This window comes from Mirounga leonina, unplaced genomic scaffold (genome assembly GCF_011800145.1).
Source record: "Mirounga leonina isolate KUSES-001 unplaced genomic scaffold, KU_Mleo_1.0 Mir_173, whole genome shotgun sequence".
Taxonomy (NCBI): domain Eukaryota; kingdom Metazoa; phylum Chordata; class Mammalia; order Carnivora; family Phocidae; genus Mirounga; species Mirounga leonina.
This window is the reverse complement of record NW_023270447.1, coordinates 45,293,727-45,315,998: the sequence shown is the minus strand read 5'-3', so window position 1 is coordinate 45,315,998 and position 22,272 is coordinate 45,293,727. Positions and strand designations below refer to the sequence as shown.

At 45.0% G+C, this 22,272-nt stretch overlaps 1 long non-coding RNA gene across 1 annotated transcript in view; it reads right to left on the bottom strand.

Moving 5' to 3' along the window:
* LOC118019346 overlaps positions 1 to 22,272 on the bottom strand; it is a 144,824-nt gene that overhangs the window by 17,289 nt on the left and 105,263 nt on the right. Inside the window, exons 7-8 of the long non-coding RNA XR_004681661.1 lie at positions 4,312 to 4,349; positions 2,837 to 2,946 (exon numbers count right to left, since the gene is read on the bottom strand). This is a non-coding gene — a long non-coding RNA (uncharacterized LOC118019346). The remainder of the gene's footprint in view (positions 1 to 2,836; positions 2,947 to 4,311; positions 4,350 to 22,272) is intronic.

Below are 22,272 nucleotides of genomic sequence, written 5' to 3'. Positions count from 1 at the left end.
CAGGCGAGAACTGCAGAGCGTTGCTTGCCCTCAATCCGATGACAGCAAGTGAAGGAGAAGAAATGGAGCCCTCTGCCCCCACTACTTCTAAGTCAATTAGAACATGCTGATTTCCCTAACAGGATTATCTCTGTCCTTCCCCAGAGCCTTTTCCATTAATGAAGTGATCAATGATGTCTCCGTCACTCACACATCAGTCTCCCTCATAATACAGAAATCATTTAGTAACCCGAACAACCAAATACAGAGTTAAAAATTCTTACTTTTAAAGCCATCTTTATGGCCATTTTGCTCCCTCCAAAAAAGTGTTTTAACGCTAATGAAAATACCTCTTTTTCTGTGTGGCATTATTCCAGTATTTTATTACTAGGCTCTGGGGTGGGGCATTATGGTTTATTTCTAGCAACACGGGGCAGAAAAAGAGAGGGAATAGAGTTCATGGGGTGACAAAGAGTGTTCCCCAACCCCTACCCCAGCCCATCAGAAACTTGGAAATAATGGATGAAATAAACTAGATGATCCATAATTCATGGAGAAAACTTAATCATATGTAAGCAGAAATGGAGACAGGTATCTATAAAAGTATTAGTAGAGGATATTGGAAATCCCCCAAAGCCTTCACTCCAGAGTGATCTTCCTAAACCACAAATAGGATTACTTCGCCACCTGCTTAAAACTTTTCAAATAGCTTCCTCTTGTTATGAGGACAAAGTCCTAACTCCTTAACTGGGCTAGGAGACCTTGCAGTTTTTCACCCCTGCTCACTTTCCTAGCCTCACCCCAGTACCCTCCTAATCTTGTCTCCGCTGTGCCCCCCACACACACCCACATATGCGTCCATGCACACACACAGACGCACAAACACACACACATGCACACGCATTCACAAACACACACAAACGCATGTGCACGCTTCCCCCTACTCCTATTGATCTTTCAGGCCTCAGAGCAGACATCACTTCTTCCAGGAAGCCCTCTAGAAATGTAAACGAGGGGCTCTTGGGTGGCTCAGTCGTTAAGCATCTGCCTGCCTTCAGCTCAGGTCATGGTCCCAGGGTCCTGGGATCGAGCCCCGCCTCGGGCTCCCTGCTCCGCGGGAAGCCTGCTTCTCCCTCTCCCACTCCCCCTGCTTGTGTTCCCTCTCTCGCTGTCTCTTCTCTCTGTCAAAAAATAAATTAAAAAATTTAAAAAAAAAAAGAAATGTAAATGAGATGCTTTTCCTATGACTCCCCAGTGGCACCTCATACTTCACCATCTTAACCCTTCTACACGGTTTTGTAATTGCTTTTTTACCTGTCTAGCTCCCCTAACTAGATTACGGGATGAATGCTGTATGTATAATGTCTACCACTGCAGCCCTGGGATCTAGGACAGGGCCTAGCTCACTAAATACTTGTCAAATTAAACTTAATTGAAGAGACTGAATTTAATATGACCTGGAAAATCTTAGGCAGGCCTAGCACTTAGTAGGTGCACAGTAAACATCTGTCATATTGAATTGAATTAAACTGAATATGACTTGGATCATCTCAGAGAGGCAAAACAGATTAATTGCATTTCAGGAAGCCAGTAGACAGTTAATAGAATCAAATAGGGGTGCCTGGGTGGCTCAGTTGGTTAAGCGACTGCCTTCGGCTCAGGTCATGATCCTGGAGTCCCGGGATCGAGTCCCGCATCGGGCTCCCTGCTCGGCAGGGAGTCTGCTTCTCCCTCTGACCCTCCTCCCTCTCATGCTCTCTGTATCTCATTCTCTCTGTCTCAAATAAATAAATAAAAAATCTTAAAATATATATATATAATCAAATAGTATCGCCATATGTGATCGAGGACGGTGTTCACCCAAGGACAGAGGTCATAGTGGAATAGGAAAACAATTAACATGTTTAGGGGGAAGAACTGGTTGTTTTTACCTAGCCCCGCTCAAGAGAAGAAAGTCTGTGAACCAAGCCCCGACTCCAACTGGCCACCGGACAGGGTGCTCAGCTGGGGCAGTGGACTCATCAGGCCTCATCATCCCTCACGATGCTTGGCCTCCTTTTCTCAGATTCACTCTTCAGCCAGCATCCCATAAACTTGCCCTGCGGATTTCACAGGGAGACCGTGGACTGATGCCGGCATTCTTTTTTCCTTTTGGCAGCTCCATTTCTCATTGCAAAGGACTAAGTTGGCCCTGGTCAGGCACTGCCCTCTTGGAAGCCAGGCTAGTGGGAATTCGTCCTGACCATGGCTCCGTTCTGAGCCTAGGAACAAATTTACAGAACTGCCCTGGCTGAGCAGTCAGTGGTGCCCCGCCCCACCCCCTCCCCAGAAGACCCTGCTGTCTCATTTCTTCTAGATGCAATGGGAAGCAAACCTAGGACCAGCATACCTCGGTGAACACGGGCTGAGGGACCTGTGCCTGCGGCTGGCTACGCTGGGGCAATTCAGCAGTAAAGGCACCACCGAACTTGGCAATGGCAGGCGGGCAGACACTCAGGCGAGTCACACGGGCCTGGAGATAGTCTTCGGTGGTGGGATCCTGGCAGCTGGACGGGTGTTTCAGGCAGACTCAAGTTGTACGGAGGGGCACAAGTCAGCATTAGGCAGGGCCTGGGAGCAAGACTCCATTCGCAGGAAGATGGAGTAAGGAGCCCGGGACAATGGTAACCAGATTCTCATCCTGGCTCCCTTTTGTTGAGCACAGACCATGTTCCAAGCAATGTCGTCGGTGTCTTTATAAACATTATCTAATTAACTCTCCCAACAACCCCGTGATCCAGGTACTGACAACACCCCGATTTACGATGAAGAAACCACTCTGGATATAACTGCCGATATTTGGCTATTGTTCACCTACCAAAAAACAATGGCAGCTTCCTGTGGCTCCATCCAATAGTGACTGTCTCCATGAGGACTGGCCCAGGAGTCTCCTCAGGATGAACACGTTAGTGGAAGTGAACAGACAGGCTGGAAGTGAACCAGAGGAGGGGTCAGGATGACACAGCCAGCTAGGGCTTGAGGGAATGATGGCCTCAGTGTGGACAAGTTCCAAAAATACTGTTGTTGAGCCCCCAGCAAGTGATCGCGGGGTCTCTGGCCAAGGGGTCTGGTCCCACAGATAAGCCCGCTGATGTTTACCAGTCAAGGCACAAGCGAAGTCACAGACTGAGCCGCCCCCTCTCCCAATACCCAGAGGCCCAGACAGCCGTTCACGTCTCTGTCAGCCCTTACCGAGCCTCTTTCTGTGAACAGAAATCAGATCACATGTTGCCTGAAGTCAGATATGTGACCAGACTCAGTGCACTGTGCAAGATTTCACCAATGATGAAAATAACTTTCTCCTGCTGCATTTAACATCTGGTGTCACAGATTTTTGCTGAGAGCCATAAAATCACTAACTTGCAGAGAAAACCTCATTGTTGAAAAATACATTTATGGAGGGGTGGGCGGCAGCCAGAGCCCGGCTCTGCTCTGAGGCTGCCTCAGTGTTTGTGGTGGCCCTTGGTCTCCTCGGTGGACGATGACTCTCACAAGGCCTCAGGAGCAAAGGGGGGCAGTAATGACAGACCCAGGCTGGTGACTCGGTCACTGACTAGCTGAGGTACCTTGGACTGGTTCCTTAACCTCTCTGATCTTCCATTTCCTTGTCTACGAAAAAAAACAAAAAAGGATAAAAATAACCACCTGCCAGGGTGACTCTGTAGTCAATGAGATAACATATGTGACAGTGCCTGGCACAAGAGTAAATGCTAGCTTCTTTCTCCTTTCTCTTCCTTTTCTTTTTTTGCTCTCTGACATTTCCTTTCAGACCCAAGTCTGCTTGCACACTGTGGCATTTGTCAAAGACTTGTACATATAACAAGCTTGGCCCAAGCTGCAGCTCACTGGGACCCCCTGCTCTGCTCGGGTTGGAGGCACTGATGTTCTAGTCCGTCTCTCCCAGTGAAATGGAAGTTCTCTGGGGAAAGGGACTGTGCCCATTCCCCCAGAACCTGGCACGCAGTCGGGTGCTCGGGCACGTACTACATAGAGGAGTGAACAGTGTGACATCAAGAAGCAGCAGGAAGGAGGGCGCCTGGGTGGCGCAGTCAGTTAAGCGTCTGCCTTCGGCTCAGGTCATGATCCCAGGGTCCTGGGATCGAGCCCCGCGTCGGGCTGCCGGCTCCGCGGGAGGCCTGCTGCCCCCTCTGCCTGCCGCTCCCCCTGCTCATGCACTCGCTCTCTTGCTCTCTCTGACAATAAATAAATAAATAAAATCTTTGAAAAAAAGCAGTAGCAGCTGCAGGCAGGGAGGAGGTGGTACCACGGTGCATGGCAACAACCGGCACTTACCTAGCATGCTCCTGCTCCATCCAGGTCCGGGGCGAGGCCTGGAAATACAGGGATTAAGTGATAAATGGGTGAGCCTCAATTTCCCTGATAAGTGAGGGCTAGCTTGCTCCTTGTAACTGTAATCGTGGCCTAGGGCACCTGCCTCTTGCCAGGCCGGCCACATTTGAGACCTCCTCTCCCCTGCTTGTCCTTCTCATGGCTGCCCTCAACAGCCACATTAGGTCTACTTTCCCTTGCGTCCACTTGTTGCTGTGGGTAGAGCATGCAGAGGAAGCAACAGATGTGACTGACCCTGCCCTGCCCACAGCATGGCCTTGACGTCTGAAGCCACTCCCGTTGGTGTAAGTTTTTGCTCAGAGCACGTTCCATCTCCCATGTCTCTCTGTCTCTCTCTGTCTCTGTCTCTGTCTTCCTGCCCCCCCCCACCGCCACCTCAGTGTGTGTGTGTTTCTATTTCTGAGTGCGTGTGCACTGTCTCTCATACACTCTTGTGTTTCTGTCCGTCTCCATTCCTCTGTCTCGCCGTCTCCCCACGACCTGTGTCTCTGTGTGTGGGTGTCTCTCTCTCTTTCTGTCTCTCTCAGCCTGTCTCTGCCCTCCTTCCCCCTCTGCCTGCCCCTCCCCCTGCCCTCCCAGCCTGCCCCTACCTGAGCCCCTCCCCCAGATGCCGGGGGCGGGGGGGGGGGGTCCACACACAGCCCAGCCACTCTGTGCATATTTTTAACTCTCACTTATTATCTCCACCGCCCGCCATTTTTGGCTGCAGGCCACAGCAAACAGAATGTGAGAAAGCAAAAACTAATGAGCTTCTTCAAGAGAGGATAGGGAGCTTCTGTTATTTCATTTAGTCCTCAGAGTTTAACTTCTGGCACTTCCGTCACATCTCCAAATGGTAAGTGAAGGTTGTTACTTTTCAATTTGGTTGGACTGTGTAGCACATTTCATCAATTAAAATGCACCCGTAGTGCAAAATCACAACAGGGCCGGCAGGAAGGGTGCTAGTGTGTGAGGGATTGTTTTTTTTCAAAGTTACTTTTGTTCCGTGTAGTTACGATCTGTTCAAGGCCCCCTTTTGCTCCAAACACCACCACCGTGCACCTGAGAGCAACGTGTGTGCAAATCTGAGGCAGGGCAGCACTCTGACTGGCCAAGGACCCTGCAGGCCCTGGACAGCCTGGACCCAGGGTGAACCCGGGGCTCTGGATTTAGCTCTGGATCTGCTAAATGGCCTCCCAACCTATGGAGTGACCTGGGCAGGTCATTCAACCCGTCTGTACCCTGTTCCTGATGCAGCCATCCCTCACCCATATGCCCCAGAAGGAATTCTCTAACTGGAAAGATCTTCAGAAGGGGAAATGAATGAGTGGAATAATAGGCTTCCCCGACCTCCCTGATATTTGTTCATCCAGCGGATACTTATTTACTGCATGCCAGGTACGGTGCTGGCCTCAGTATTCGGAAATGTGAGATTTGAAGACTTCAAATTTCTCTCCATCCTTCCCTGCCAAATTGGGGTTGATGAATTTGAGTCACCACAAAAGTGTATCCCCTCAACCTTCTATTCTTCCTATAAAGTTTACATGGAGGGAGAACTAGGGATGCACTTTTTAAAAAATTATTGCTGTTTCCTGATTATAAGAATAATACCTTTATTATAACAAAAAAAAATGTTTATCACAGATCAAAAGAAAGAACAAAATGTAAATCAGTCACAATCCTTCCTCCCAAAGAGCACCACTATTTTCAAAGGAATGTCATTTTTTAATGTCAACAGAAAGCAGCAAGCCCACTAAAAGAGAGCTGAACCCTGGAGAGAAAACCTAAATTTCAGTCATTGTATGACTGAGCACCCATCTTACACCAGATGCCATTATGGATTTACAAAATTAGCAAGGTAGTGTCTTGCCTTTCCAGGGCTTGGGAAGCACAGACTTACTGGTAATTTTTACCCACGTGTTTTAAAACTCAGATCTAAAGTCTCTAAACCAAGAACGTAGGTTAGGAATGGGCTCCATATCTGATTTTCAGTGAGGGTTTTTTACTCATTCTAAAGTTCTGTCCCCCATTTTACTTTTCCCACTGTTAGTACTTCCCCATCCCCCACAGTTCACCCCTTTGCACTTGGATTCTTTTCCCCATGTTTCCCTTTCGGAAACTGTGAACACTTGGCAGCCTTAGCCTTGTGCAATGTCTAAGAGATTAGCCCTAATGTCTCGGGCAGGCTATGAACGACAGAACAGAGAAGGGTACACAATGAGCAATATTACACTTTTACAAAGCTCCTGCAGATGGGCTGCTCGTAAATGCTCTGAACTGGACAGGACACGAAGAACATCCCAGGTCTGTTCCCAAAGTGTGGTGCTCAAAAACTAGTGTCCCTTGTAATGTTGGAGGACAGAGAAGGTGGTGGTCAAATAGATTTGAGAAATGCTTCTGGCCCCATCCCAGTAACAAAGCACATTAACCCATCAAAGGCTCTGAGAAATCCCCTGAACTCGCTTTAACCCGACAATTCCCAAACATCTGACCATGGGTGTTGGAAACACTCAGGAACATCCTATAAAGCTCATGTGGGGACATAAATGGCAGTTACTGTTATTGTAGAAGTTATTCATATTAATATTATGTTAATGTACCAAAAAGGGACATTGGATCTGGTGTTTTTGACAACATCCTTCTCTTACCACTGCCAGAGTCATTGCTATTATACAAGGTCATCACTGATCTGGCCTCTGCCCAGTTCACTAGCCTCAGCTCCCACCCATCCCACACTTCAGTCTTCCCAGATTGCTTGAAATGCCCCCAAACACACATGTGCTTCTAATTGCTCCCTCGCTGCAATCCTCGGCTAACTTACCTACACAGTTGGCTCCTACCCATTTTCTAAGGTTCAAATTTCCTCCCCCCGTGGAGCTGTCTCTGAACCCTCCGGGAGCAGGACACCCTTCCTTGTTTTGTCCTGGCATTCTGTTTATACTTCATCCACTGAGTAAGAGGGTTTGCTTCCATTCCTGTCTTCTCTGCCAGGCTGGGAACTCCCAGAGGACAAGAATAGTGATTTATTCTTCTTTGTATTCACAGGATTTAGTGTAGTGACTGATTCATAGAAGTTTCCAAATAAAGAGATGAAAATGGACCCGCATCCAGAGGTCAGGCAAACCCCAGTGAAAGGGGACAAAAGGAGAAGATGCTTGAAATAAGAGAAAATGTAGGCGGGTAGCAACTGACATTTGGAAGCTTCAACTCTTAAGTGACATCCTGGTTTTAGTAGTGTCTCAACAACATTGGCAACATCCAGACCTGTGGGTGGTCTGTATGGGGGTGGGGGGATTGCAGAACAGATTTCCAGGAAACTGAACCTCAGACATAGTACCAGGAGGTCAGGATGGGGTGAGCCCTAGAAAAAACAGGGGAACTCAGATGCAAATCTCAGTCATTGGGAACCAGTCATTGGGTTGATTGAACTAACATCCCAGAGTTCCTTAAACTCCCCTTAAATGGGAAGAGGATTGAATCCAGATTTGGAGGCACGGCTGAGCCCACAGGTGTAGATTAAGTGGCTGCACCTGGAGGATTAGTGGACTGCAGGGACAGGAAGCCAAGCCGATCGTTAAGGATTCCAGGTGCTTCTCTCCGCCATGGCCTTGCTCAGGTCTGTCTCTATCTTTATGATAGAACCTCAGACTCTCCCCCCACAACGACAGATTTCTACATTCAGATCACCATTCCAGAAAAGTGCCTTCAACCTACTTTCAAAATCATTTGTGCCCTAGAGTTTACATCCCCGAATCAGACTCATGGAGTTGTAATCCAAAGATCTCCTCGCCACAATATACTCAAAGCCAGGTTGGGAGCTTCAGTGACTTATTAATAATGTAAAAACCACATATCCAAATGGTTTCGGGATAAAATGGACATAGGTAATAAATATAAGTGGGATTCTTTCAAGAAAAAAAAAAAAAAACCTGTTCGTTTCCTTTTAATGGCTGAAGACAAAAATCTCTCAAGTATCTATACCAATCAGAATAGTTAAAGGAAAAATACAGAAGATTCAGGTCAAGCTAAGAGGATTTGAAATGTAGTTTATATTATTCAATAGCTTCTAAAAATGGGGGGAAACAGATTCTAATTAAATCTGAAAGTCCCAAATCCATATCTAGATCAAACTGTGAAGGGAGAAGCTGACCACATTGGTTTAGAATGATCTTGTTGGCAGTATGGGTACTGGGAGGAAACTCTTCAGTAAAGCATTGGAAAGAGGCCAAAAAGGTCTAAAGTTTTACATTTTCCATGAAAGGTCTAAAGGATGAAAGAGGATTTTCTGTTTTGGGGATTTTTGGGGGGGAGGGGGCCATTGTTTTTGGTTTTGTTTTACTATATCAGTCTGGGCACCAGAGAACAATGAGAGGAAGAGATAGAAATGATGGAATACTGGACGAGTGGGGGCCAGACAGAAGGATGGACAAATGGATGGATGGGTGGGTAGATGGACGAGTGAGTGCGGGTGAAAAGGCAACATTTTGGAAATGTGGATAAAGTGGGCAAGGTTCTAACTCGGTCACTTGCTTGGTGTTTTCCCCAAAAGGCCACACATAGTTTCTCAAAGTCCTCGTGCTTCGTGGGATGGTCAGGACAAATGCCATATGCAACTCAAGTGTGCGCTAGGATCACTCTGTCCTTTGAGAGTCTAATAACATTGCTGAGACACTACCTCCATGCCATTCCTCATCAAATCTCACAGTCTCCCCAAGATTGCTGTGGTTCTAGGGCTTATATGTTCTTGATCTTGTTACTCAGATTTTTTTGTTCCAGCTACACCTAGAAAGCACTCTGTCTATCCTCTTCTCTCAGTTCTGACTCAGATACACAGTTCTACCTTTTTCCTTGATTTACCCCAGATACCGCTCCTATACAGTTCACTGAGAATATAGGAGAACATTGATGGGCGGTGACACAAGAGAACCACACAGCAGATGGGTGTGGTAAGAGTCACTATCAGGCGGTCCGGCGATCAGAGGGTCCTGCTCCTCTAATCTCACAGCCATCCCTGCAGCGGGGGAGTTTCTCGCTTGCTTGCCTTCTCCTCAGAATCTCTGGCCCCCTGTTACTGTTTGCTTCCACTCTCTCCCTACATTCCTCTCACGTTTTTCTTCTCTGCTCCCAACACTGCACATTCGTGTCTACTTCGTACCCATTCAGGTTTCTCTTCCCCTCCTCCCCCACGGCTCTCCCTGGCTGTGCACAGGGGCTCCTTATGATCCAACACACCATGAAGGTGTGTCCGAGAAAAAGGCTTTTCTCTCTGTGACAGGGATCGGATTTGTCTCAACGTAGCAATCCACCCCCCGCCAAACCACCACCACACTCTTATCCCAGCAATAATCCTTAGACGCCCAGCCACCATTACTGTTGGCTCTCAATCAGGGGCTGAAGGGCTATGCTCCTTACCTCAGTCTGTAACCCGGCCCAGTCCAGCCCCACCCACCTTCTCCTCCAGTGGCTCCCTGAAATCCACTTGGCACCTGGGTTTCTTAAAAACCAATTATCTTGAAACATGAAGAGTACACAGGGCCAGATAATGCTAAAGCCATTCGATTTATTTTACCTCATTTAATGTCACAGCAATCTTATTAGATGGGCAGTATGCCCATTTTACTAATGAAGAGACTAAGGCTCAGAGAGGTTAAATAATTTTCCCAAAGTCGCACAGTCTTCCTCCTTCCAATTCATTTTCATTCCTGTAGCTGAAATGATTTCTCATATCTGTGAGCAGAGTTGTTTTTCTAAAAGGGAAATGTCACCTATAGTTAAGAGTCCCTTATGGGGGGTGTCTGGGTGGCTCAGTCATTAAGTGTCTGCCTTCGGCTCGGGTCATGATCCCAGGGTGCTGGGATCGACCCCGCATTGGGCTCCCTGCTCAGCGGGAAGCCTGCTTCTCCCTCTCTCACTCCCCCTGCTTGTGTTCCCTCTCTCGCTGTATCTCTCTCTGTCAAAAAATAAATAAAAAATCTTTTAAAAAAAAGAGAGTCCCTTATGGTTTGCCTCAGGAGACAAACTGAGGGTTGCTGGAGGGGAGGTGGGTGGGGGGATGGGGAATTGGGTGATGGGCATTAAGGAGGGCACTTGATGGAATGAGCACTGAGTATTATATGCAACTGATGAATCACTAAATTCTATCCCTGAAACTAATAATATACTATATGTTAACTAAATTGAATTTAAATAAAAAAAATTTTTTTTAAAGTGAAATAAAAGGGAAATGTCACTTTCTTGCTTAAAACTCTTCAGTGGGGTGTTTATACGCAAACAAGGAATCATGGAACACTACATCAAAAACTAGTGATATACTATATGGTAACTAAAATAACATAATGAAAAAATAAAATAAATAAAATAAGACTCTTCAGTGGCTGTCAACTGTCCTCAGGGACAAATTTATCATCGGTCCTATCTTTCTCCAAGCCACCCTCTCCTTGCTTCTCCCTATTTCCTTAGACTCTAGGTTCTAACCACACTGAATTATATGTTGTTCCCCAAACACACCTCCTGTTCTCTGCCCCTGTTTTGTCTGTCTGTCATTATCTCCCTACAAGAATGAAAGCTTCTTTCTTTTGTTCATCACTGCTGTAACCTCACTTACTATCTACAGCAGTGCCTGGCACACAGTAGGTCTTCACATCAGCTGAAATAAGTCAATTGTTCAAGTTCCTAGAGCAAAATGGTAGAGCTTGGATTTGAACCCAGGTCTTTCTGACTCCAGGGTTGACTCTCCTTCCTTTGTCCCAGGCTGCTTCTCATGAACAGGGCTCTCCACGGGGGGCCTTGAGCACAAGTAACATAAAAATAGGAATAGAGGGTGGAGGGGAGGGCGGGTAAAAGTGAAATGGAATTAAAGGAGGTGCCATGGAGGGATTTTGTTTATTTCCCAAATAACTTGGGGCTCCTGCCCAACACGGTACAAGATCCTCAGGCTAGAAGCCCTGGTTCTCATCTCAGCCCAGCCAGTAACTAGTACTCACCACCTAAGAAGTCACATAGCGGGGCGCCTGGGTGGCTCAGTCGTTAAGTGTCTGCCTTCGGCTCAGGTCATGATCCCAGGGTCCTGGGATCAAGCCCCGCATCGGGCTCCCTGCTCCGCGGGAAGCCTGCTTCTCCCTCTCCCACTCCCCCTGCTTGTGTTCCCTCTCTCGCTGTGTCTCTCTCTGTCAGATAAATAGATAGAATCTTAAAAAAAAAAAAAAGAAGTCACATCTCCGTCAGACTTCCATTTCCTCTTGCGGAAAGGTAGTCTGTGGAACAAGGTGATTTAAGGTCCTGAGGGCCTGCAAAAAGTAAGAGCAAAATACAATGTTTTTTATTTACCACACCATTATTGTCTGAAGGCCTTCCTGGGGAGCTAAGTATGTCCAGACTGCAGTGTTCGCCCAAAGAGCACTTCTTTCACTGTTATTTATCTATGTGGGCCCAGGTAAAAAATGGCTAAAGCCTTGATAGCTTGCTAAGGACAAACTCTCTGAGCACACCTGTATAATGCCCTGTGGGTAGGAGAGCCTGCCTAGGTGCTCAAGGAAGACATTTTCTTTCTTTCTTTCTTTTTTTCTTAAAGATTTTATTTATTTATTTATTTGAGAGAGAGAGAACGAGCAGTGGGGAGGGGCAGAGAGAGAGAGAGAAGCAGACTCCCTGCTGAGCAGGAAGCCCATGCAGGGCTGGATCCCAGGACCCAGAGATCATGACCTGAGCCCAAGGCAGACGCTTAACCGACTGAGCCACCCAGGCGCCCCAGAAGACATTTTCATTTAGCCAACATAAAGTTACCAAGGCCCTGCACATAGTGCCTGGCAAATAATTATGTAAGTAAGTAACAACAGTCATGTTCCATTCGTTGCGTCTCTTGGGGAGCCAGGGAGGGTTTAGACAGGGAAGTCATACAGTCAGATCTGTATGATGCCAGCTTCTATGTGAGTTCCAGAGAGCAAGACCGGAGGCAGAGACCAGTTATTAAATCCACTGCGACAATCCAGGAGAGACTTGATGGGGCCCTGAATAAAGTCAGGGGGACGTGGACAGACCGACATCCCTGGGAGGTAGAGAGTGACTGAGGGTAGATGCAATAGGAAAGCACCCCTATGGCCAGCATTGCTGGGCAGGACAGTGATTAGTACTAATCACCACACTCAAGGCTTGCTTGGTTCACCCGTCCAGGGAGGCAAGATGCCAAGAGGCACAGGTGTTCCACTGCAGCCTCTGCCTCTCCTGATTGCAGAAACAGGCCTCCTGCCTTCCTGCCTCCTCAACATCCAGCATCCCCAGGGAGACCTGGCCTCCAGTCCAGGGTGCTCGAGGCAGAGAGGCAGAAGGGGTGCAGGCGTCCAAGAGAGGGTGAGAGCTCCTTATGGGCATTGTTATTCAGACTCTACCAAGTCCTGGAAGGGCTGGTGGTCCCTCCCGTGGGCCCAGCTTCGTGTGATCTTCGCACACTCCACACCCGCTCGCTACCATCTGTTTTCCATCGATGCTGAGCACGGGCTCGTGCGTGTGGTCACAATCGCCCAGAAAAATCACTCTGCCAACAAATATGAAAATGCTCCATTTCATCCTCTCCCTCTCTTTCTCTCTTTTTAACTGACTTATGAAATGGACATTGAAAATATTGGCCCTTTCTATAGTGTCTCTCCCAACCCCAAGGAAAATATAATGACATCGGATTCCCCTTGATATCCAGACTTTATTGAAAGGGAGGGGCACCTCACTGCACACATACAAGGACCAAACCAAAATAGGAAATATGAGCAAAGTGGTTGCATCCTTTTGCAATCAACTATTATAAAAGCTGGCCATCCCCTGTTCAATAAGAAAATATGGAGTTTCCACCAGGCCGAGTTTTATTTTACATAATTGTAACCATCTCGCATGTCAATTAAGATAGAATGTTACCTTTGGGATGGGATCAATTAGGGCCCTGAAGATTGAATTTGGAATCATGATTAGTCTGTTTTACATTTTGCATTCATTTTCCAAAATATACAATTGTCTGATTCAGCCCAATTTTTAAAAACATATTGTAAACTTATTTATTTTTTTAAGCCAAAACAGACGTGGGAGGCCTGCTAGTAACAGGAACCCTAGCAAAATGGAGGATGGGGTGGTGGGGTTGCTATTTGATTAGAGTCGATTCTTAAATTTCCACAGCAAGAAAATATTGAATGTGGTGTAATGGTTGCTGGATTTTCTTAAGAACTGAAATCATTACGCTCTGGCTATGATCCAAGTTCTTCCTTTTTTTTTTTTTTTTTTTTTAGGTTACAATTTGAAACGGTGCAGAACATGCTATAGTTTTGTAGTCATTCATGTAATGTCATTGAATCGAGCTTCTGAAAATAGACAAAGGACTTTGTGTCCCAAAATGTTCTTCTGGCGGAAAATTGATAGCAGCATGAGATATGCTATTACTGGGTTTGGTTCTGCCTCCAAATTTGTGCTGACTAAAGTGATTTCATGAGAGAGAGCGAGCAAGAGAGAGAGGGAGAGAGAGAAAGAAAGATAATGGGTAAATGAGTTGCCACTGTGTGGGGAAGCTAAATGCTTAAAATAAATGCAGCACAGAGGAAAGGCACACATTTCCCAGCAGAGATATGCAAGTTTTTTCAGGGGTCACTAACATAATGTGAACCTCTTTGCTTGCTTTTCTGAAGTTGTTTCCCGAACGGAGATGATGAACAGGCAAATGCAGGACATGAACCCCCTGGGTAATTCCCCCAAGCCCTCCCCTCCACAGTGTTGTCCCGCTCATTGTCACCCCTCGTCTGGAGCTTTTGCCAGATTCATCAGGACAACAGGCGAGTCCAGTTTCACCAACCAGGGATGCGATCTGAATGCAAATCAGGCCTCAGCCTGGACCCTCCAGCCAGGACACATGGTGTTGGGCAGAAGCCCAGGCCCGATCCATTCTTTGCCCCCTAATGCCTTTCCAAGATTTGCCATCTTCATTGCTACAGTCCCTTTCAGAAGGAAAAGCTAGAACTGTTTGTGCATAATGTGAAAGATATGTCAATAAAACCCCTTTCCACATAAATAGTACATCAAAATATTACCAAATAATGCTGGTGACTTTGCCAGCAGGCAGAGGACTCCATCTGGAGATAATATCTTCCAACTGAGAGGCGTCCAAGGTGCCCTTTCCCGGGCAGCGGGCAAGTTGACCATTCTGAGGCTGAATGCCATCCTCTCTGCACATGCAGGCTCTCAGAGATCCCCCTCCTCTCTGGTTCTGCCTAGACCACCCACATCTGGATCTGGGAGCTGTCTGCTCCCCTCCAAAATGAACACCCTGATCCTCTTTCCTCCGTGATGGCAATGGCATGATGCTTTTCTGACCACACTCCAATGATACCCAGGTATCCTCCAGAGGTGCCCATAAACACAATCCTGGATTCTAAGGGGGCACAGAGCAGGCTGGCTGCACCAATATTCTCCATTCACATTCTTCTATCAACCCAGTGACCACAGCAAAGCTCACTATTGGGTCAGTTCTCAAAGGCGTCAGAAGTGACAGCTTCTGGGGCCCCTGGGTGGCTCAGTCATTAAGCGTCTGCCTTCGGCTCAGGTCATGATCCCAGGGTCCTGGGATCGAGCCCCGCATTGGGCTCCTTGCTCTGCGGGAAGCCTGCTTCTACCTCTCCCACTCCCCCCTGCTTGTGTTCCCTCTCTCGCTGTGTCTCTATCAAATAAATGAAATCTTTAAAAAAAAAAAAAAAAAGAAGAAGTGACAGCTTTTGAACAAAGTTTTCCTCACTTTCCCCTAACTCATGGATCTCTCGCCTCTGTTAATTCCTATGTCATTAGAGTCTGAGCCACATAGATATGCTTTTCATTGTTCTCCTTAGTTATTCAACAAATGTCTGCTGAGCATTTATCATATACAAAAACTAGCAAGGCAACAACAGTAAACAAAATATCAGTGGGGGTCGCCCCTGTGTATCTCCACGTACAGCTGACCCTTGAACAAAGTGGACTTGAGCTGCGCAGGTCCAATCATATACATTTTTTTACAGTATAGTACTGCAAATGTATTTTCTCTTATGAACGTCTTAATAACAGTTTCTTTTCTCCAGCTTACTTTATTGTAAGAATATGGTATGCAATACATATAGCATCCAAAATATGTGCTAACCAACCATTTCTATTATTGATAAGATTTCCAGTTCACATTAAGCTGTTGGTACTTAAGTTTGGGGGGAATCGAAAGTTATAGTAGATTTTTGACTGCGTGGGGCTTGGCACCCCTAAACATCACATTGTTCAAGAGTCAACCATATCAGTGTGAATCCCAGCTACTCTGTTGAAGTCTGAAGGTTTCTGAGAATCCTTAGAGACGTTTGTATTTATGGTCACCCAGGTTCCCTTTGTAAATGCCTTCTCTATCTAGGCCCACATCCACCAGGTCATGAAAAAAGTCATTTCTAGTTATTTAAAACTTCATGCAAAGCTTTTGTGAGTTTTGTGAGTAGGTTTTTGGAAGAAGTTGCTGAGCTTGTGGAAGAAACAGGAGGGAGTGATGCAGCAACACAAGGGCATGTTAAGCATTAAATGTAAAGGGTTGGACCATCCCACCATCCAAGGATTTCAATATGGGACTTCATTTAGCTTTTTCATAATTCACTCATCTCCTTCCCACCAGCTCGGCCTCACCCTTCATGGTTCTCTACCCCTTTGTACTCTTCCTTCTCAGGAGAAAAAAAAAAAAAAAACTTATTTTCTAGATGCAACTGTTAGAATAATTCCCCTTTTCTTGGGGAAGGCGGGTATTGGGCTTACAACAACACTCACAGCCTTTGATTTCAAATACCCTTAGTGAATCATCAAGGTTATTTTCCCAAGCAAAGAGAGTTTCCTCCCTAAGAAAAACGTTCTACCAACTGTTAAGATGATACATATTTTTCCTTATTATACAAAGAGGTGTGACAATTCAATTCAGTGTCACTTGCCATTCTCAGAATACATTCTATGTCCTTGGCACCACACTGAGCCCCCAAGCATACAAATTCACTGAATCCCTACCACACCTTACTGTGTTGGAGAAATTGAGGCTGGGAGCAATATGATTTTCAGATGATAAGAACTATTCTCTTAACCAATAAGTAAGTAACTCTCCCTCACACAATGTAGCAAAATTAATTACTTGCAAGTTTCAATGAGAAGTACAAAAATAAAAAGGCACGATCCCAGCACCAAGTGACTTACAGGATAGTGATCCATAAGAAACAGAAGACAGACAGACCTGGATGTAAATCCTCTCTATGTTGTGAATTTGTTGAATGACCCTGAACAAGTTACTCAACCTCTTTGAGCATAATTAGTATCCTCAAATAAAAAATGGAAATGATAACAGTACATAGCTGGTTAGGTTGTTTTGAGGACTCAGTGAGGTAAGATATGGAAAGTACTCGGCATCGTGTTTAGTGCATGAGGAGCCCCAAATGAATGCTATCTTTCATTATTATACAGAATATATTTTATAGCTTGCTTTTTGGATTTAGCATTTTATAATGAGAATCTTCCTGCTGCTGAATACCCTTTCAAAACATCATTTAGATGGTTACGTACTATCTTATCACATGGCATACCATAATTCATCTCACTCTTCCCTCGCTTCATTTATCTATTGGAGAATAATATTGTTTCTCTTCTCAATATGTTTGACATCTTTATATATTTAGGCTGTTATGTCTCTCTTTATATTTGCAAAAAGTATTTTTCTAGACGTTTGCTCTTTAATTTTGTTTAAAACATCTTTTGACACACAGTTATTAGTTAATTTTTATGTAAATTTTATCTGCGTTTTCCTTTGTGATTCCTTCCATTACTTTTAAGTTTACAAAATCCTTCCTACACAGAGATTAGAGGGTCATTCACCAACATTTTTTTCTAGTGTGAGGATACATTTTTCAATGTAAAGTGATTCATAAACCAAATAGATTCTGAAATGTAATGTTGGTGGTTTCATCTACACATGAGCATCCTCAATATCCCATGACTTGAAGGAACTTTTTAACAGTGTTAGTAATGCTTTTTTATAACATTGTTTGGGAGATTAAATAAAAATCAAATTTGAGGGGCACCTGGGTACCTCAGTTGGTAAAATATTTGACTCTTGGTTTCAGCTCAGGTCATGACCTCAGGGTCATGAGTTTGAGCCCTGTGTTGAGCCCCATGGTGGGCTCCATGCTCCACACTCAGCGTGGAATCTGCTTGAGAGTCCTCTCTCCCTCTGCCTCTATCCCTGCTTGCGGGCACTCTTTCTCTCTTTGTCTCTAAAATAAATAAATAAATCTTTTTAAAAAAAAATCATATTTGAGTCACTCATCCTGAGCAAGTTAGTTCACTACCTCCTTCTCGAGTAGAGTGATTTCTAAAATCTAAGAAGTTGCACAGATCTCCAGAAATGCTTTCATGAACATTAAAGCTCTCCTTAGCATGGCCCTGGCCCTTAAAGGGCTCTCTGTTTCCCCTGAAATTCTGAATAATTTAGAGAAAAGACTTTGGAGTGAAGCTGACCCAGATTCAAAGCTCAGCCCTCCTCTCAACACTGTAATTGTCTGAACATGTTCTAGGTAAATCCTCTGAGCCTCTGTTTCCTCAAAATGGAAGAAAATAATGGAACTGACTTCAGAGATCTACGGTGAACATTGAAAAAAGAATGTATGTAAATCTCTTAGCACAACACCTGACAAATAATAAGTGACCAACAAATGTCAGCTATTTTTCCATTTTCTCCACCCCAAGATGCTCATGGTTGTTCTTGAAGTCTAGTTGCCCAGCACAGACTGTGGAATAAGATTCCTCAGAACACTATAGCAGGAGGCCTCCCACTTCAGGAGAAGTTTGGCCTTCTAGCAAGCTGGGGTGGCAGTAAGCCAGAGATACTGGGTCCAAAGCATAGTGTGTCAGTTTCCTGGGAAAGCCATAACAGAGTACCACAAACTGCAAGGCTTCAAACCACAGAAATGTATTCTCTCCTAGGCCAGAAGTCTAAAAATCAAGGTGTCTGTAAGTCTGGGGGCTCTGAGGGAGAAACAGTCCTGCGCTTCTCTCCTAGCTTCTGGTGGCTGCCAGCAACCCTGATCTTCCTGGGCTAGTAGGCACATCTCTCCAATCTTCCATCTTCACATCACCTTCTCCCCTGCGTCTGTCTCCTCTTCTTCCATGGACACTTGTTATTGGCCTTCCTGGGTCATCTAATCTTGAGATCCATAACTTCATTACAACTGCAAAGACCCTTTTTCTGAATAAGATCACATATACAGGTTCTGAAAAGAGATCTATTTTGGGGGGTTACCACTCCACCTGCTCTACAGAGCGTCCTCCCCATTAAGTGAAAGAGATGGGGTACAAGGAGGAATATTCAACAATACCTCAGGTTATATCCTTGAGGACCAAATGACCATGGCAGCATTTTAGTCACCTCCTTTACACATCCAAATCAATAGAAAATACAGATATTAAAATGGATTAAAACCATAAGGGTAAAAATGGTTATCAGCTTACTGGGTCAGAAAGTATATCCTTGAAGGAATCCATAGTCACTTGCTAAAAATTGCAAATATGAGAGTCAGGGATTTCTCCCAGTTTATTTTGAAAAGGCATTCCCAGCCTGACAAGGATTTCGTTATTCTTTCTGCTTCTGATATTCCTATTGATTGGAAAGGAAGATCCCAGGCAGGAAAGTGTCAAGGTGATAGGAACAGTGCCTTGAAAATGCCAGTGCTTTGTAAGTGCTAAAGATAAAACATGACAGAGAGGAACAATCCCTCCATTACTCTCCCTAAAGGTATCTTCTGCCAACTGAAATAAATTGTTTATGTTGTGTGCACCATGTTTATGTATCTTTACTTCCTCTTTCCTGGCGAGTGTTTTGCAAATTGATTAAGGTTGTTATAACTGTGGTTCCTCAATTTCAAGCCCCATTTTCCTTTTTCCAGGTCAACTTCAAGTGAATTTTAAGAGATTCCTCCTTATTGGAAATTTGTAATGCAAATGTAATGCAAAAAAAAAAAATGTGACTTTAAAAAGAAATGTTAGAGGAGAAATTTAATGACTTCATATCTGTGGTGTTATTTGTGAATATAAAAGGCATTTCCAAGTCCAAAAAAATAACCAGATCTAGCTATTGGTTCATATAAATCATTCTGTCTTTCCTAAGTATAGAGATAAAGAATGAATACTTAACATTACTTACATGTGCTTATTTAATTTTGTTTAAACAAGTCTTTGAACCCATTCATTCTCTTTTCAGCAAATTGTACTGAGTGCCTACACTGTGTGCTATTTCAGGTACTATTTAGGGTGTGCTGTGGGAAAGTCAGACACATGCCTCGCATTACCAACCTAGGTGACCCAACCTCTTCTAGATCTCCCACAGTGATGGAATCTTCATTGCCCTTCTAGAGTAGCTCATGCCATTGTTGAACCTTCCTGGAGTCCACAGTAAGTGGAAAGCAGGTGACAATGGGTGTTCCTGGAGCCACTCCCAAAATTCTGACTCACCCAGTGACCTGCAATATTAATGACTTGTGCAGGGGCTTCCCAGGTGGTCCACAGACTGTGTGTTGAAAACTATTTACCCAGTGAAAAGGGAATACCAACAATGCTGCCAAACCTGACTTCTGTTTAAGGCTTGCACAGGACTGAGCCTCCTCCTGGTTAGTCACAGGGCTACAATGGGTCTCTCAGATAATCTCCCTGGAATTTCTACCCACTGTCAAACTTCCACCGTTTGGGGTCACATAGAAAAAGTCTTCTCTTGGGTCATTTTCTCATCAGCTGTTTATTGAGTGCCAGTTATGTGTCATGCATGGTTCTTGGAGTGCCAAGACTCCAGCAAAGAATGAAATAGTCCAAAACCCCACTAGGAGCTCACACTGGAGTGGGGGAATGATCCTCAGTTCTCCTCCTCTCGTTTGATGCACACACATATGCATCCATTTCACAAACATAGATTGGACCAGGCATGATGGAGTAGACACTAGTTCCCACCCCCCTTCCAAGGAACCTGTAGTCCAAAGTGAGAGACAAACAAGTTAAACCCTGTAAGGCAGTTTATTGAGTGCAAAGAGGGAAGAGTCTGCAGGTGTTATAAGAACTTAGAAAGAGGCGAGCAAGGAGAGGATCCCAGAAGAAATGACAGTAGACCTAAGCCTTGAAGGACAAGTAGGAATTTAGAGCAGGCACAGGCACATCTACATGAGAGAAGACTAAAAGGAACTCAATATGACTGAAGCAATGGGCAAGGGGGGTATGGACAGATGGAGGGATGAAGCACAGAGAGGTAGGCAGGGACCCCAACAGTGAAGACTCAATTTTTATCCTGAAGGCCATGGGGAGCCACTGAAATGTGTCCCCAAAAATGGAGTAAACTACTCTGATTTGTGTTCTAGAAAGATCTCTCTGGGTTCGGTGAAAGGAATGGAATTAGAGAGGGGAGAGCAGAATCATAAAGTGAGTTAAGAAGAACTTATTCCAACGGAACAGGCCAGAGTGATGAGAGCCTCAATACACAAAGGCACTGTGTATGTGTTGGAGAGGGGGGCACAGAGTTGAGAGATATTTAAAAAGTGGAATTGGGAACACCCGATGACCAATTAGGTGTCAGGAGTATGGAGGAGAATGAGTCCCTAAAATAGTGGGATAGCAATTACACTCCCCAAATTTCTCTCCATTAGCCTTTCACCAAGATTAATAACCCAGTTTTCAACTTTTAAATCACCCCATTCCTCCCAATCTTTATTGCTATTCACAATAAGTGAGCTGAATTAATAGGAAGCTTGATCATGGTCTCTGTAGAACAACATCCTCAAGCTGAAACCACCTACTTAAATACCCCAGCCTAGTTTAAATTATCTCCAGAGCGTCAGATCAACTAATAAAAAAGGAACTTGGTGATAATCCAAGACAGAATATCTGAAAGAAGTGGAAATTCTCCTTGCTGAGTAGCTGAATCTAAAGTTCATACAAACCAAATTACACCCTATGGCCTTTGGAAAATGATGGCAGGCTTGCGGTAATCACGCAAATCCCGAAGTGATTACCTGAAGGGGCAGTAGAGAGGGGGGGTGTGGTGAGGGCAGGAGGAATGCAATTAAAGAAGGGGTAAACAGAGGCCTTCTGTTATAGTTATGGCTTTTTATTCTCATGCTGATGGTGGGCACATGGGTATTCAGTTCATCAGTTTATACACCATCTGACGGGCCTGAAATATTTCAGACATACCTAGGATCACATTCAGGATCTGTTCACAACCTCTGTGATCTGGGCCAAAGGTTCCAGGAGGCCCTGTTTCCGAGTTTAGAGACTTTAGCATGTGCCAACTCTCTTCACCCGGGTACTGGTAGATTCTTGTGTATCTGAGGAGATCGTGTGCATAGAGAGCAATGCCCACAGCTAGCTGTATGTTGATTGCTTCTCGGTATATTAATCACATGTATCTAGAAAATAAAACTTGGAAATTAAAGGAAAAAGAAGAGAACAACAGAGATTATGATTGAAGCCAGCGGGTTTTACTCAAAGCCCTACACACTTTTGGGGGGGTGGGGGTGGAGAAGGTTGAGCGACCCAGGCTAGGAAATTTTAATTTCCTCCATTTCTCTTTCACAACCAGATTTTAGGCCTGCCTAGCTCACCATATACATATACACACATACAGAAATGTACACATACACATATACATGGCTTATACACACACAATAGGGTTAATGACCTATTAACCAAGTGGACCAAGTGCACCCAACAAAGAGGGGCAACATAAAATTACTGAATGAGAATCCCATTTCCCCTTTATTCACCAAAGGGAAGAATCATGTTTTTCATATGTACTTCTCCATGAACACTTTCGTGATCCCTGTAGGGACACTAAGCTCTCACCAAGGACTGGTACCAGTAGGTGTTGTCTTTTTGCTTACAGTC